Source organism: Orcinus orca, chromosome 4 (genome assembly GCF_937001465.1).
Source record: "Orcinus orca chromosome 4, mOrcOrc1.1, whole genome shotgun sequence".
NCBI classification, from domain to species: Eukaryota; Metazoa; Chordata; class Mammalia; order Artiodactyla; family Delphinidae; genus Orcinus; species Orcinus orca.
Window position 1 is genome coordinate 143933788 of NC_064562.1, and position 17094 is coordinate 143950881.

Genomic DNA, 17094 nt, shown 5'->3' on the forward strand with positions numbered 1-17094 from the left:
ATTTATTTCTCCATCTCTTATTTGCATACTTTTGCAAGGAAGAATATCATTGTCATGAAAACAACTATATATGTACATATATGTGTTTTCATGGAAATTGTATACATATATACATAGATACTCTTGTCTAATATTTATAGGTATTTTTGTTTGTATTATGTAACATGTACAATTTTATAGTTAATGTCCTGCACATTGATAAAACTTCAATAAAAAGGAACTAGTATTATGAAATACTTGTTAAAATAGCAGCAAAATACCTTTCCCCATATAATATACCTCAGAGAATTCTGAAGAACTCTTCTCAGATTTCTGGGATAGTGCTTGTAATTCTTCCCAACTTTTTCTATGTTGCTTTACAAACAATTTTAATCTTCAAAATTTCAAATTTTGTGTATACATGTTGAAGCACTGTACTATTCATTTGTGAGCCTGAAATGAGAATATATAGAAGCTCAATATGTTTAAATTATGTATCTATGTGATAGGCAGCATATATGAACAAAAAATATCATTTGTTTTACTACATTAATAAAGTAGGAACAGAACTGCTTTTATTCTGTATCTTTTGATACAGAGTTGGAATTACTAACACAAGGTATGAATTTAGTAGTAAATTTGAGGTTAGAATGTAGGGAAGGTCAGTAGTTTTATTTTTCACAAGTTTATTTTGAAATGGATATTTAATTTTAATGTTTTAAGTAAATTAATTATAAACATGAAATCCAGGCTACTTTTTATTTTTGCCTAAGATATAAATAAAATATGAAAATACATAAAGACCACAATAGCTGTTGTAGTTAGGTAGTAAGGTATCTTCTGATCCTATTGATGTAGTCTGTTGTTTAGATTTCTTTTTTTTTTTTACGCGGGCCTCTCACTGTTGTGGCCTCTCCCGCTGCGGAGCACAGGCTCTGGACACACAGCCTCAGCGGCCGTGGCTCATGGGCCCAGCCGCTCCGCGGCATGTGGGATCTTCCCGGACCGGGGCACAAACCCGTGTCCCCTGCATCGGCAGGCGGACTCTCAACCACTGCGCCACCAGAGAAGCCCGTTTAGATTTTTAATAATGAAACTTCATTAATTTTATAATCTTCAAAGATGTTTTTAAAAGAAATAATTGTATTACTTTTTATCACTTATGCTGACATATTTCAATTGAGTTGACTGACAAAAAATAGCATTACAATTTATTAAAATATCTACAAGGTGTGCTTTACTTGCGCTGCTAATTCAGCTCCTTTTAAGCATGCCTTCTCATTCTCTAATTGATATAATTCAGAGGCTACCCTTGGACACAATTTAATGAATAAGCTAATGAGTTCCAGTTGTTCCAATGTAAAATTCCTTTTATTGGGTATTTCTGGAGATGTGGGATAATTTGAATGTTTAATTTGGTGACTCAGTATGACCTATTTAATATTGTCTTGTAAATGTGTGAAAAATATAAGTGCTAGAATATTCAGAGAAAATTTGTCATCTGATTACATTTGGGAACATTATACCACTTCATTGTCTTGTGTCAGCATAAGACTCATTTTTAAAGATGATATTGCATATGCGTTTACTCCTTTAAAACTCTAAAAAGAATATGTTTCATTCACATAACATATGGAAGACACTAGAAATAAGTAAGAATAAATATGTTTCAGGACACAAACATTTACATGATTACACTTTTCTTTCCTTAAAATTAATATATTCTAATCTGTTGAGGGGGAAATTACAATTTTATAGTTAGAAAAAGCCTTTAATTCCAGTACTGTTACTGCATTAATCATGCACAGGCTCTGGAGAGATGTCTCTCTGGTGGAGCCCCTCCCACCAGCAAGCGATGCCCCAGCATTTCCCTGACTCTTGCTCACCCACCCAACCCTGGCGAAATTCATTACACCAACTTTGTGCATTAATATACCCTAACCGCAATTACCTCAAGGATTTGGGGTATTAGTTAATTGAATTGATATATTTGAACACATTTTGTAAAAAAGAAAGTTCTAAACAACTGTTAAGTATACAGAGGGATTGGGCAGCAATCATACATACTACTCTGCTTTTTTAGTTGTTTTGCCATAGAAACATAAAGCAAATGAAATTTTATATGGAACTCCAATTCATAAAACCAGCAATAATGGAGATATTCTCAGTAAGTCAGGGACTAAACTGAGGTGTGCAGGGAACCATGAGTTCCAACTGCTTAGTATGTTCTTTATCCTGCTGCCAATGTTAAGGCATCTCTGTGCAAACCCAGTAGATGGGACAGGTGCATTTGAGCTCTGCAGTTCAGTTTACATCGTGACTTTACCGATTAATTACTGCAAAATCTTAAGATATTTGAACGTTATGGAGTATCATAATAGAGATAAAACTATAGTCAGTAAATTATTAACAGGAAAAAAGCAACTATTTTTAAGTGGCTTTATGTGCTATTTAGACAATATGACCATTCTCTTAAATGGCGAGAATAAAGTTCAAGGGTTTCTCATTCAAATATATATTTCTAATATCCAGAAGCCTTTATGAGTGTAGGACCAAAATGTGAGTATATTATTATTTGAGCATAATAAAATCCTTTAAAATGTCTAAATTGCTGCATCCCATAGATTTTGGGTCGTGGTGTTTTCATTGTCATTTGTTTCTAGGTGTTTTTGATTTCCTCTTTGATTTCTTCAGTGATATCTTGGTTATTAAGTAGTGTATTGTTTAGCCTCCATGTGTTTGTATTTTTTACAGATTTTTTCCTATAATTGATATCTAGTCTTATAGCGTTGTGGTCAGAAAAGATACTTGATACAATTTCAATTTTCTTAAATTTACCAAGGCTTGATTTATGACCCAAGATATGATCTATCCTGGAGAATATTCCATGAACACTTGAGACATTCTATGTGATTATGAAAATGTTAAGATTTTTTTTTGAAACCCAAAGGTTTAATATACATTACAACTAAATCAATAAACTTCTCCCATCATAACAATTAAATGTAAGGATAATTGGTGTTTCAGAAATAGAGTTTTATCAACTGAAAATATGAAAACATATTTAACAGTACAGTAGAAAAAATCTCTGTAATAAAGGACTATACATATTTCAAACACAATGATACATCATGTGCTTGGAAAATTAAATCAAGAATATAAAATAAGGTGCATACTGGTTATAAAGCTTCAATGATTAAGAAATAAAGCATCCTTGTATGAAAACATGTAATATTCTTAAAAGAAAAAAATCAGCATGCAATAGATGTAACCATTAACAATTATTTACAGAAGAAAGGTGCAATGTTTATAGAATAATGAGGGAGGAAACTTATGACCTAAAATTATATCCAAAGAATTTATTAAATTATTAAAAATTTAAAATGGCAAATATTTTTGAACATAAATAAGGGGAAATAGGAACTATGCTCCCTTCTTTAGAAAAAAAAGATGAAATGCAGCTATTCTAGAGATAAAAATGGAGATGCAGCAATCAAATGATTGACACTGAGTTTGACATACATTACATGAGAACAGAAAAAAAACTAACTATGAGAGGTTAGAGTTACACCACATGAATATTATAAACTTTTAAAATATGTGAGAAGTACTTTAAAATAAGGGACATATAGAAGGAAGTGTAAATGCATTAATCTTTTCTTACTTAGCATGGAATCAGTAGACATTCAAGTTTCATAATTCAAGAGACAGAGGAGAAATATATGATTTCATATGTAGTCATCTTATGTGGTAGATTTTAATCTCCCCAAATATTTTGAATAACGAACTGATCTGTCAGAAAAAGCTAAAGAAAAAACAAAAAGAAAAAATCTACTAGGTGACATTTTAAACAAAACTGGATACCAGGTAATCTCCACAAACCTCATAATTCAGTTGAATTGTCCCAAACCCCAAAATAATGGTCCTATAGGAAATAGAATGATATATATCTAATAGAGCAGACAGTGAAACAGGGCTTTTAAATTACCTACAAGCTTTAGAAATGTTTTAAATGCTAAAAAAATAAAGTCATCTCTGAAAGATGAGGACCCTAAGAAGAAACCTGTATGGATAGATCTGAAAACCTGAAATCATAAGTTGGAAGAAAAATTTTCACAGGCTGTGAATTTCAAATAGTTTGAAAAACTGTGTATGGAGGAAATGGAACAATCAAAGAGGACCAAAGACAGTCAAGCCCTTAAACACTATGAAATATCCAGGAAGGCTGAAAATTTGACGGAGAACAACTAGGATATTAAACTAAATTGCAGGAATGCTGGGGAGAAAAGAAAGAAATTAAAGGAGTGGCACAAAAAGATCCCAGAAGAAGCAGATCACAGAAACCTCTGTAAAAACCAACATCTAACATTCAAAGCAGTGTTTCGAAAAGAAAGGAATCTCCAAGAGGGAACAAAAGGCAAAGAGGCAGAAATTCGCTCTAAACCATTTCAGCCCTTAGAATCAGAAAGACTGTTCTGTAGATAGGTTAATTTGTGCCATATTTTAGATTACCCATATAAGTGATACCATACAGACTTACAGACAGAGAGAACAGACTTGTGGTTGCCAAAGGGGAGGGGGTTGAGGGGGGGAAGCACTGGGAGTGTGGGATTAGCAGATGTAAACTATGATATATAAGGTGGATAAACAAAAAATTCTTACTGTATAGCACAGGGCACTATATTCAGTATCCTCTGATAAACCATGATGGAAAAGAATATACTAAAAAATGTGTCTGTATGTGGATAACTGAGTCACTTTGCTGTACGGCAGAGATTGGCACAGCATTGTACATCAACTCTACTTCGATTAAAAAAAAAAAAAAAAGGACCAGAAAGCCTGTAATTTGAGGAGGCAGCCCTCAAGCCATGAAGCTGAGAAAGCTGTCTTACCCGTCCTCCACATAAACTGTTTCTAGTACTCCTGAAGAGTAACCTTGTTTAACCACGGGGAAAATAGAAATAGATTCTAAAGCCAGCAAGTATAGAAGAAGATAAACCATGAAAATGAACATCATAACATACAAAGTAATAAATAAAACCCCCACAAAACAGAGGAGACCTCTAACCTCATATTTTAGCTAATGTTTATTTCTCATAGTTTATTATTATTATTATTATTTTTGCTTTATGCGGGCCTCTCACTGTTGCGACCTCTCCCGTTGCGGACCACAGGCTCCGGACGCACAGGCTCAGTGGCAGTGGCTCATGGGCCCAGCCGCTCCACAGCATGTGGGATCCTCCTGGACCGGGGCACGAACCCGTGTCCCCTGCATTAGCAGGCGGACTCTCAACCACTGCGCCACCAGGGAAGCCCTCATAGTTTATTATTTTAAAATAATTTTAGATTTATAGAAAAAAATGCAAAATGTTACAGAGAGCTCCAGTATACTTTCACCCAGCTTGCCTTAATGTTAACATTTTATAAGACCCTAGTTCAAGTATCAAACACAAGATATTAAATTTGGTACAACATTTAACTTAACTACAGACTCTATTCAAATTTGCCAGTTTTCCACTATCTCTTATCCATTCTAGGACACTGTCAAGGATCCAGTTGCATTTGGTTGTCATGTCACCTTAGAATCCTCCCATAGGCGACAGATAATTTTTCCTTGACTTTAATGACTCTATAACTTTGAACACTAGTGTTCAGGTATTTTGTAGAATGCACATTATTAGAGTTTGCCTGATAATTTCTCATGATGAAATTGAAGTTATATTTCTTTGGAAAGTGATATATCCTCAGTGCATCCTACTCCACTGAGGACATAAGATATAGGTGTGTTTTATTGGGTGTGATGGTAATCTTTATTATTTAAAGTAGTGTCTGCCAGGTTTCCTTACTGTAAAGATATTATATTCCCTTTGTATTTAATAAATATCTTGAGGGAGATATTTTGAGACTATGCAAATATCTTCTTTATCCTCAGAGTTTCTCTCATTAATTTTAGCATCCACTGGTGCTAAAATAGCATCCTAGTCTCTCTTTCATTCTTCCTTTTACCATTCACCTTCTAAAGGAAACCAGTCTCATTATTTATGGATTATCTGTCCTGTGTTTTTCATACAAGTGAGCAGATTCATGTATATTTTCTTCTATCTCCTTATTTCTTACATGCAGTGTAGCGAATTATAAACATTCTTTTGCACTTTGCTTTTTTCACCTTACAGTATATCCTGGAAATCATCAGTTTACCCCCTCACTCTTTCCTAGAAATGAATAATACTCCTTTGTGTGAGCATTTGTACGTTATTCAAGCATTCTGCTATAGGTAGACATTTAGGCTGTTTCTAATATTTTGCAGCTACAACAATGCTACAAGGAATAATGTAGTGCATATATGTTTTCTTATAGTTGGGGGTGTATTTTCAGGTTAGATTTTTTTAAGTGGAATTGCTGTATCAAAAGGTAAGTGCCTGTGTAGTTTCGTTAGACTTTGCCAACTTCTCCTCCAGAAGAGTTGTATGAATAGAGTTTACATCCTTACCAGCAATGAATGAAAGTGCTGTTTCCTTACAGACTCACTAATGGAAGTGTCATTCCTCATCATTTCAGTCTGATAGGTAAAAATGGTATCTGAGTGTTATTTTAATTGGCATTTCCCTGTGTATGTGAGTGAGTAGATAATTGAATATCAGACAGTGTACACAGAACTCATGTAATAGTGGGACAAAATTGGTCCTAGTATAAAGGCTGCTTTCACCCAACCTAACAGAGCTTAAAAACACATCAGTCTGTTTCCAAGTAAATGAATTATGTCCCAAAACAAGGCTCAAGAATATTTATGAGTACAAAAATATCCATCACCTAACAAAATAAAATTCACTATGTTTACCATCAGAAATTATCAGGCAGGGCTTCCCTGGTGGCGCAGTGGTTGAGAGTCCGCCTGCCGATTCAGGGGACACGGGTTCATGCCCCGATCCGGGAAGATCCACATGCCGCGGAGCAGCTAGTCCTGTGAGCCATGGCCGCTGAGCCTGTGCGTCCGGAGCCTGTGCTCCGCAACGGGAGAGGCCACAACAGTGAGAGGCCGGTGTGGGATGTGCTTAGAAGATGAGGTGGGAAAATGGAGAAGACCTGGAGCACCTTTATACCTATTTCCTTTTCCTAATCAGACTTGATTTCTGAACTCCAACATAACATCAAAATAAGCATAATAATCTCATCTCAATTCTGGTTTCAAGACCTAATTGACTTTGTCCTAAAGACCAAAGGCAATTCAATCTTATCTACTTTCTATAAAATGTTCTACTTATTCATGATAATTTATTAAAACAGCTTTCAAAAGAATTTTCAAAATATTTTATTACTATCATAACCTCAATAACCTTAAGTAAAGTCATACTACATGATAAACACTTGGCTAAACACCTCTCAGTAATCCATAGTCTTAAAATGACAAGCTCTAGCATCAAACTAAGTTCATATTCTCACTTAATCATTTACCATGTGAACCTTTCACAGACAAGGAAACTAAGGCACTTTATTTTTCCTGATAAACTAAGTTAGGGCTGATTTACTTATTTTTAGATTTGGTAAAAATTGTCAGATACTCTGTGCCTTAGTTGCACATATTTAAAATGAAACTCCTTGAAGTAACTGTGCTGTTTGTTAATAAAAATATATTGATTTTTTTGATACATGGTTCACTTGTGAAATGTTCTGTATTGGGAAGTGGGTTAATTTTCTTGATAAAAATTGTTAAATTCTCAGTGATGATTTAAAACTTAAGTATGTTGATTCTAGAACAACTGAAAAATAATCCTTACAGTATTAAAAATGTATATGCTATTATGCATTTTTTTTCTAATTTATTAAAGCCAAGCTTTCATAATCTGAACTTTTTACCAGAGCTTTTCAGGAACTTGTAAGAATTCAGTTTTTTCAAATACTATTTTTATGTTGCATTTGATTTTCATTCATTTTAAAGTAGCATTTTTCTGTATTGAGATTGTGATAATTAGCTTATTTACATATATATCTGGTGACAGGATTGAACCTAGAAACAATTTTGGATATTTACTATGCCTCTGTTTTCCTGACAGTATAAAATGACTTTTATTCCCTTCTCCCAATCTGCTTAATTTGTACCTGTAATCAATATCTATAATCACTAAGCAAAAGACCAAACGACTACTTTTTCTATTTATTTTACGTTTTTTCAGTGAAACACTTTATTATAATTTGAATATGAAGGAGACCAACTATATCTCTTGCATATATTTATTTCTCAAAAGATATTTAGGAGAAGCAGGAATCTATATAGACATTAAAAAACCCAAGTATCCGTTAGTAAAATAGCTGAGATTTAAAATAATTGTCAAATGCTAGGGAGCACAGGATTTTTGGGAATTGGCAAATGTTGGCAAGAATTGCAAGGGAAAGAAAACCTCTCAAACACTGCTACTTGTCAATATCTTGCATAATTTACTGTATCTATTTATGTCTCAGTATAAAATATAAATGATATATAATCTCAGCACTTCTGCGTATAAATAAATAAATACAATGTGTTAACACACACGAGTATATGTATTCAAAAGGGTACAGATGTAAGAATTTCAACTATAGCATGGCTTGTAATAGCACATAATATTGAAAACAATATTAAACTATATTGCTAAGAAGTAATTTTTGAAATAAACTTAGGATAGTTATATAATAGAATATATAATTATTTCTAGTTTTTTTTTTTTTTTTTGAAGTGGGTTTAATGGGAAGATCCAACAGCAGGTTTACCTTAAATAAGGAAACTAAACTTTTAGGACCTCTCACATTTGACTCATTCTTCTCAAGATCATAAGATTTTTGAAAAATTTACTATGTAAGATGTTTTAAGTAAAAATAATAAAGGCTGCTGCATGCTCCCATTCCAACTTGTCTTTACTCACTTATCCTCCTGGCAGGTAATCTGGCCCAGCCTATGGCATTTTTAAGATGTGGCTAAAGAGAAATTGAATGGGGATATATTTAATTTGGTTTTATTGAGGCCAATCTGTTTGATTTAGCTGCTTTTATGTAAAATTAAGTTATTTACAGCAGTCAAGATTCTTGCTACTGCTCGCTCCACAGATTCACATGGTGTCATAACACAAAGGTGCACAGCCAGAGATTGTTCTGAGATACAACCAAGTCACATGGTGTTTGATACCAGAGGGTGTAGAGAATAGAGAGAAACAGCTGCATTTAGCCTGGCTCCTCTTTGCCCCAATTCTTATTCCTGTGATGATGCGATGAGAACCAGATGTCTTCCTACATGTAAAGGGGTCTCCTAGAGGCAAGGAAGCCTGCGAAGAAAGAATAGGGGCATTTATGTAGAAGAGTGACCAGCTGCTCTGGTGTGCTCTGAGAGTGTCTCCAAGGTGATATAATGGGAAGAATCCTGAGTTCTTAACTCAGTCCGTTAGAATGCAAGTAAATCTCTCCAGGGGAAAACCAAAGCTGGAGTCTCCAGCTGTACAATCCCTGGGAAGTCTCTGCTGAGTCTCACTCTGTCTTGAAATGCAAACATGTTCCCCTGGGGAGGTAAGTCCCTGATGATGTTCTCTAACCGTCTTATCTCTCAGAATTAACTTCAGGGATTGTTCTTTTAGCCCAGATCCAAAGTTTTGGTAAAATTTGTTCAAAAATCTCTGTGCATAAAAAAAAATATGTTTTATTCGCAGCCTAACAATATCCATTCAAATCATTAAGAGAAAGGGAGATTAATCCCAAATAACCTTTTTATAAATACAATTTTATTTATTTATTTATTTATTTTTATTTTCTGGCCACATAGAATGTGGGATCTTAGTTCCCCTACCAGGGATGGAATCCGTGCCTCCTGCATTGGGAGCATGGAGTCTTAACCGCTGGTCTGCCAGGGAAGTTCCCCAAATAACCTTTTAACAAGAGTTTTCAAACAATGCTGCTTGACTATAAATTGCTGAAACTACTCTGGAAAGAATTTCACCCTATCTACTAAAGCTAAACATATGCTGTCTTAATTCGTTTTTGCTTCTGTAACAAAAAATAGGAGTAGCTTATAAACAGAAATCTATTTCTCCCAGTGCTGAAGGCTTGGAAATCCAAGATCAGAGTGCCAGAAGACCCCATGTGGTGGCTGGTCAGGACCCACTTCCTGGTTCATAGACGGTGCCTTCTCACTCTGTTCCTACATGATGGAAGGGGGATAAGGAGCTATGTGGGGTCCCTTTTACAAAGAACACTAATCCTATTCAGGAGGGCTCTGCCTTCATGACCTAAGCACCTTCCAAAGGCCCTACCTTGGACATTAGGATTTTAACATATGAATTGGGGGTGAGGGGGACACAAATATTTAGACCAGAGCATTCTGCCCCTAGTTCCCCCAAATTTGTGTCCACATGCCATGCAAAATATATTCATTCCATCCCAACAACCCCAAAAGTCTTAACTGGTTCCAACATCAATGCAAAAGTCCAAGTCCAAAGCCCTATCTAAAAATCGTCTAAATCAATATGGATGAGATGATTCATCCTTACACAAATTGCTCTCCACCTGTGAATCTGTGAAATCTAATGTGATGTATTGTACTTCCAAAATACTGTAGTGGGACAGTCATAGAATAAGCACTCCCATTCCAAAAGGTGAAATAGGAAAAGAGAAAGGGGTAACAGGCCCCAAGCAAGTCCAAAACTAAGACCACCGGGGCAGCGTTGGGCCTCAAGGCTCTAGGCAACCCTACCTCCATTGATTTGCTGGGTGAAGCCCACGCCACAGCTCTCTTGAGAGGAAATTGCATGAAGGTAGCTCTGTAGATCTTGCATCTTGGGGCAGCCCATTGCTTAATGGCAGCTCTCTGCAGTGGCCCCACCCCCTCGGTGGCCCTCTGGCTAGGTCACTGGACTGATGATCTGTCCTTTGAGACCTAGGTGGAGGCAGCCACACCCTCTGTGCTCTGCTGGACTCAGAGCTGGCCACACCAGGGCCCACAGAAGGTACGCCTTGGGCAGCTGAGGATCACAACACTGGACTCCAGCCACATTCTTTGCCATTTTATAATAAGGATCATCTTTCCTCTATTTTCCAATAACATGTCCCTCATTTCCATCTGAGACCTCATCAGAGTGACCCTTACCATCCATATTTTTACCAGTATTCTGTTCTGGACCACTTAGGTGTTGTCTAAGAAGACTGAGGCTTTCTTTACAGCTCTTTTCTTCTTCTGAGCCCTCATGGGAATCACCCTTAATAGTTTATTCACTGCAATGCAGGCTTTTTCTAGCAAGCACCTCCAAACTTTTTCACACTCTGCCCATTACCCACTTTCAAAGCTGTTGCTAAATGTTTAGGTATTTCTTACAGCAGTACCACTACTTTTAGGTTTGGGGGGAACATAGACAACCAGACCATAGTAAGTGCATACCCTATGATCCAGTAATTCCATTTCTATAATTTTATAAAATTTATAAATGTGTAATTTTAATTGCCAAAAGTTTTCATATTTTCCATTGCCCTTAGTGTATATAGTTATAAAACTAGTGTATACAGTTGTTATGGACTGAATTGCGTTCCCTTAAAATTCATATCTTGAAGCCCTAATCCCCAATTTGACCATATTTGGAGATAGGGCCTTTAGGGATGTAATGAAGGTTAAATAAAGTCTTAGGAGTGAGGCCTTATTCTGATAGTACCAGTGTCTTTTTAAGAAAAGGAAGAGATACCAGAGATCTTTATCTCTCCTAAAAAGCACAGAAGAAAGGCCATGTGAATACATAGCATCAGGAGGCTATCTGCACGCCAGACACTGACCCTGCTGACACCTTGATCTTGAACCTCCAGCTTCCAGAACTGTGTGAAAATAAATTTCTGTTGCTTAAGCTTTCCCAGTTTTTTGAGGTTTTTTTGACCTTTTTTGTTATGGCAACCATAGCAGACTAATAAATTAGTTATAATTGTAAAACTAGTGTACATAGTTATAATTATTAAAGAAGTTATAGTTAAAAAACCTAGAGAATGTTGACTTTTTTAAGGAATTTCTCTTTTGTATAGTTTTTTTTTTCATTTTCTGTCAAATGTATTACTTCCTCCTTTTTCTTGCCATCCCCTTGGAATCTGTAGTAACATATTTCTCAATTTACTTATTAAATAATTTCTAGAATATTAAACCTGAATTTCAACAAACATGGCCATTGCCTGTTAAATAGAAAAATGTTGAAATTTTTAGACAAATGTAATGCACGTTTTTCCTTTCTTAGTAATGAAAAATGTGCTTGGTGCCAATGATTTCTCCTCTGATATTGTAAAGTTTCTGGGCCGTGCTCAAGAAAAACATGTCCACTTGCTGATTAGCAGGCAATAAGCTTTGTGACCTAAGTTCAGTAATGGAAAGTGATTAGTTTCTCTGGCAATTGGGCACAATATGCTTTATCTACTCCAAAATTAATAAGTTTTCTGGTCTGCTGAGGTCATCTTTTATTATTTTCAAGAGCTGCCACAACTTACTTTGTTTATTCTTAATGCTATTTTCTGTAGAATTATTAGAAAGGCACTTTGGCATTTTAAAACTATACAGTACTGCGTGTTTTTATTTCCAAAATAGGAGGACAATGAAAACTTCACTTAAAAATCAGGGATATTATTAGTCTCATTTTAGATGAAAATGTTAAAAATTGGAAGCAAAAGGTAAAAGAAGATATTTTATTTTTTAAATTTTTTTATCAATTTACTTTTTTATTCTTCACTGTGTTGGGTCTTCATTGCTGCGCACTGGCTTTCTCTAGTTGCAGAGAGCGGGGGCTACTTTTCGTTGCAGTCTTCGGGCTTCTTATTGCAGTGGCTTCTCATGTTGCTTCTCGGCATGTGGTATCTTCCCAGACCAGGGCTCGAACCTGTGTCCCCTGCATTGGCAAGCAGATTCTTAACCACTGTGCCACCAGGGAAGTCCAATGAAGATCTTTTAAATAAGAAGATAAATAATACAAAAAAAGAAAGATAAAAAAGCCAAATCTTTTCAGTCATGCTAAGAAGTTACTGGTAATAGATCAAGGCTATCCAGTGACCCTTGCAAAAGGAGCCAAAGCAGATTTGGCTGAAAGGTGAATAACTAGAAGTATAACTTGCTATATTTTATTTAAAAATATGTCTTTTAGGGCTTCCCTGGTGGTGCAGTGGTTGAGGGTCCGCCTGCCGATGCAGGGGACACGGGTTCATGCCCTGGTCCAGGAGGATCCCACGTGCCGCAGAGCGGCTGGGCCCGTGAGCCATGGCCTCTGAGCCTGCGTGTCCGGAGCCTGTGCTCCACAACGGGAGACGCCACAACAGTGAGAGGCACGCATACCACAAAAAAAAAAAAAAAAAAAAAGTCTTTTATTGAATCTCCAATAAGTTTCCTTAAAATTATTTTACACAAAGTGAAGGAAAAATAGAATTTTATCATGTAAGTAGAAATTTTTAAAAGTACAATTGTTATTGGCCATTCTTTAAGCACTGTAAAGATAGATTTTAAAGCAGCTATCAAAAGATTCATTTATTCCTGAAAGTCAAAATTAAAGGTAGAAGGGCAACCAAGATGGCGGAATAGAAGGACGTACTATCACTCCCTCTTGCGAGAACACCTGAATCACAACTGGCTGCTGGATAATCATCGGCAGAAAGACACTGGAACTCACCAAAAAAGATACCCCACATCCAAAGACAAAGGAGAAGCCACAATGAGATGGTAGGAGGGGCACAATCACAGTAAAATCAAATCCCATAACTGGTGGGTGAGTGACTCACAGACTGGTGAACACTTCTACCACAGAAGTCAACCCACTGGAGTGAAGGTTCTGAGCCCTACATCAGGCTTCCCAACCTGAGGGTCCAGCAACAGGAGGAGGAATTCCTAGAGAATCCGACTTTGAAGCCTAGTGGGAATTGATTCAGGAGTTCCACAGTACTGGGGGAAACAGAGACTTCACTCTTGGAGAGCACACACAAAGTAGTGTGCGCATTGGGACCCAGGGGAAGGAGCAGTGACCTCAAGGGAGACTGAACCAGACCTACCTGCTAGTGTTGGAGGGTCTCCTGCAGAGGTGGGGGGTGGCTCTGTTTCACCTTGGGGACAAGGACACTGGCAGCAGAAGTTCTGGGAAGTACTCCTTGGCGTGAGCCCTCCCAGAGTCTGTCATTAGCCCCACCAAAGAGCCCAGGTAGACTCCAGTGTTGGGTTGCCTCAGGCCAAACAACCAACAGGGAGAGAACCCAGCCTCACCCATCAACGGTCAAGTGGATTAAAGTTTTACTGAGCTCTGCCCACCAGAGCAACAGTCAGCTCTACTCACCACCAGTCCCTCCCATCAAGCCTCTTAGATAGCCTCATCCACCAGAGGGCAGACAGCAGAAGCAAGAAGAACAACAATCCTGCAGCCTGTGGAACAAAAACCACATTCACAGAAAGATAGATAAGATGAAAAGGCCGAGAGCTATATACCAGATGAAGGAACAAGATAAAACCCCAGAAAAACAACTAATTGAAGTGGAGATAGGCAACCTTCCAGAAAAAGAATTCAGAATAATGATAGTGAAGATGATCCAGGAAGTCGGAAAAAGAATGGAGGCAAAGATCGAGAAGATGCAAGAAATGTTTCACAGAGACCTAGAAGAATTAAAGAACAAACAAACAATGATGAACAATACAATAATTGAAATGAAAACTAAACTAGAAGGAATCAATAGCAGAATAACTGAGGCAGAAGAACGGATAAGTGACCTGGAAGACAGAATGGTGGAATTCACTGCCACGGAACAGACTAAAGAAAAAAGAATGAACAGGAATGAAGACAGCCTAAGAGACCTCTGGGACAATATTAAACGCAAAAACATTCACATTATAGAGGTCCCAGAAGGAGAAGAGAGAGAGAAAGGACCAGAGAAAATATTTGGAGAGATCATAGTTGAAAACTTCCCTAACATGGGAAAGGAAATAGCCACCTAAGTCTAGGAAGCACAGTGAGTCCCATATAGGATAAACCCAAGGAGAAACACGCCAAGACACATAGTAATCAAATTGGCAAAAATTAAAGACAAATAAAAATTATTAAAAGCAGCAAGGGAAAAATGACAAATAACATACAAGGGAACTCCCATAAGGTTAACAGCTGATTGCTCAGCAGAAACTCTACAAGCCAGAAGGGAGTGGCATGATATACTTAAAGTGATGAAAGGGAAGAACCTACAACCAAGATTACTCTACCCAGCAAGGATCTCATTCAGATTCAATGGAGAAATCAAAAGCTTTACAGACAAGCAAAAGCTAAGAGAATTCAGGACCACCAAACCAGCTCTACAACAAATGCTAAAGGAACTTCTCTAAGTGGGAAACACAAGAGAAGAAAAAGACCTACAAAAACAAACCCAAAACAATTAAGAAAATGGTCATAGGAAAATACATATCAATAATTACCTTAAACGTGAGTGGATTAAATGCTCCAACCAAAAGACACAGGCTTGCTGAATGAATAAAACAACAAGACCCATATATATGCTGTCTATAAGAGACCCACTTCAGACCTAGGGGCACATACAGACTGAAAGTGAGAGGATGGAAAAAGCTATTCCATGCAAATGGAAATCAAAAGAAAGCTGGAGTAGCTATACTCATATCAGATAAAATAGACTTAAATATAAAGAATGTTACAAGAGACAAGAAAGGACACTACATAATGATCAAGGGATCAATCCAAGAAGAAGATATAACAATTATAAATATATATGCACCCAACATAGGAGCATCTCAATACATAATGCAACTGCTAACAGCTATAAAAGAGGAAATCAACAGTAGCACAGTAATAGTGGGGGACTTAAACACCTCACTTACACCAATGGACAGATAATCCAAAATGAAAATAAATAAGGAAACAGAAGCTTTAAATGACACAATAGACCAGATAGATTTAATTGATATTTATAAGACATTCTATCCAAAAACAGCAGATTACACTTTCTTCTCAACTGCGCACGGAACATTCTCCAGGATAGACCACATCTTGGGTCACAAATCAAGCCTCAGTGAATTTAAGAAAATTGAAATCATATCAAGCATCTTTTCTGACCACAACACTATGAGATTAGAATTAAATTACAGGGAAAAAAATGTAGAAAACACAAACACATGGAGGCTAAACAATACGTTACTAAATAACCAAGAGATGACTGAAGAAATGAAAGACGAAATCAAAAAGTACCTACAGACAAATGACAGTGAAAACACGATGATGCAAAACCGATGGGATGCAGCAAAAGCAGTTCTAAGAGGGAAGTTTATAGCCATACAAGCCTACCTCAAGAAACAAGAAAAATCTCAAGTAAACAATCTAACCTTACACCTAAAGGAACTAGAGAAAGAAGAACAAACATAACACAAAGTTAGCAGAAGGAAAGAAATCATAAAGGTCAGAGCAGAAATAAATGAAATAGAAACAAAAAAACAATAGCAAAGGTCAATAAAACTAAAAGCTGTTTTTTTCAGAAGATAAACAAAATTGATAAACCATTAGCCAGACTCATCAAGAAAAAAAGGGAGAGGACTCAGATCAATAAAATTAGAAATGTAAAAGGAGAACTTAACAACAGACACCGCAGAAATACAAAGCATCCTAAGAGACTACTACAAGCAACTCTATGCCAATAAAATGGACAACCTGGAGGAGATGGACAAATTCTTAGAAAGGTATAACTTCCAAAGCTGAACCAGGAAGAAACAGAAAATATGAACAGACCAATCACAAGTAATTAAATTGAAACTGTGATGAAAAATCTTCCAAGAAACAAAAGTCCAGGACCAGATGGCTTCACAGGTGAATTCTATCAAACATCTAGAGAAAAGCTAGCACCCATCCTTCCTTCTCAAACTCTTCCAAAAAATTGCAGAGGAAGGAACACTCCCAAACTCATTCTGTGAGGCCACCATCACCCTGATACCAAAACCAAAGATACTACAAAAAAAGAAAATTACAGACAAATATCCCTGATGAATATAGATGCAAAAATCCTCAACAAAATACTAGCAAACAGAATTCAACAACACGTTAAAAGGATCATACACCACGACCAAGTGGATTTATCCCAGGGATGCAAGGATTCTTTAATATATGCACATCAATC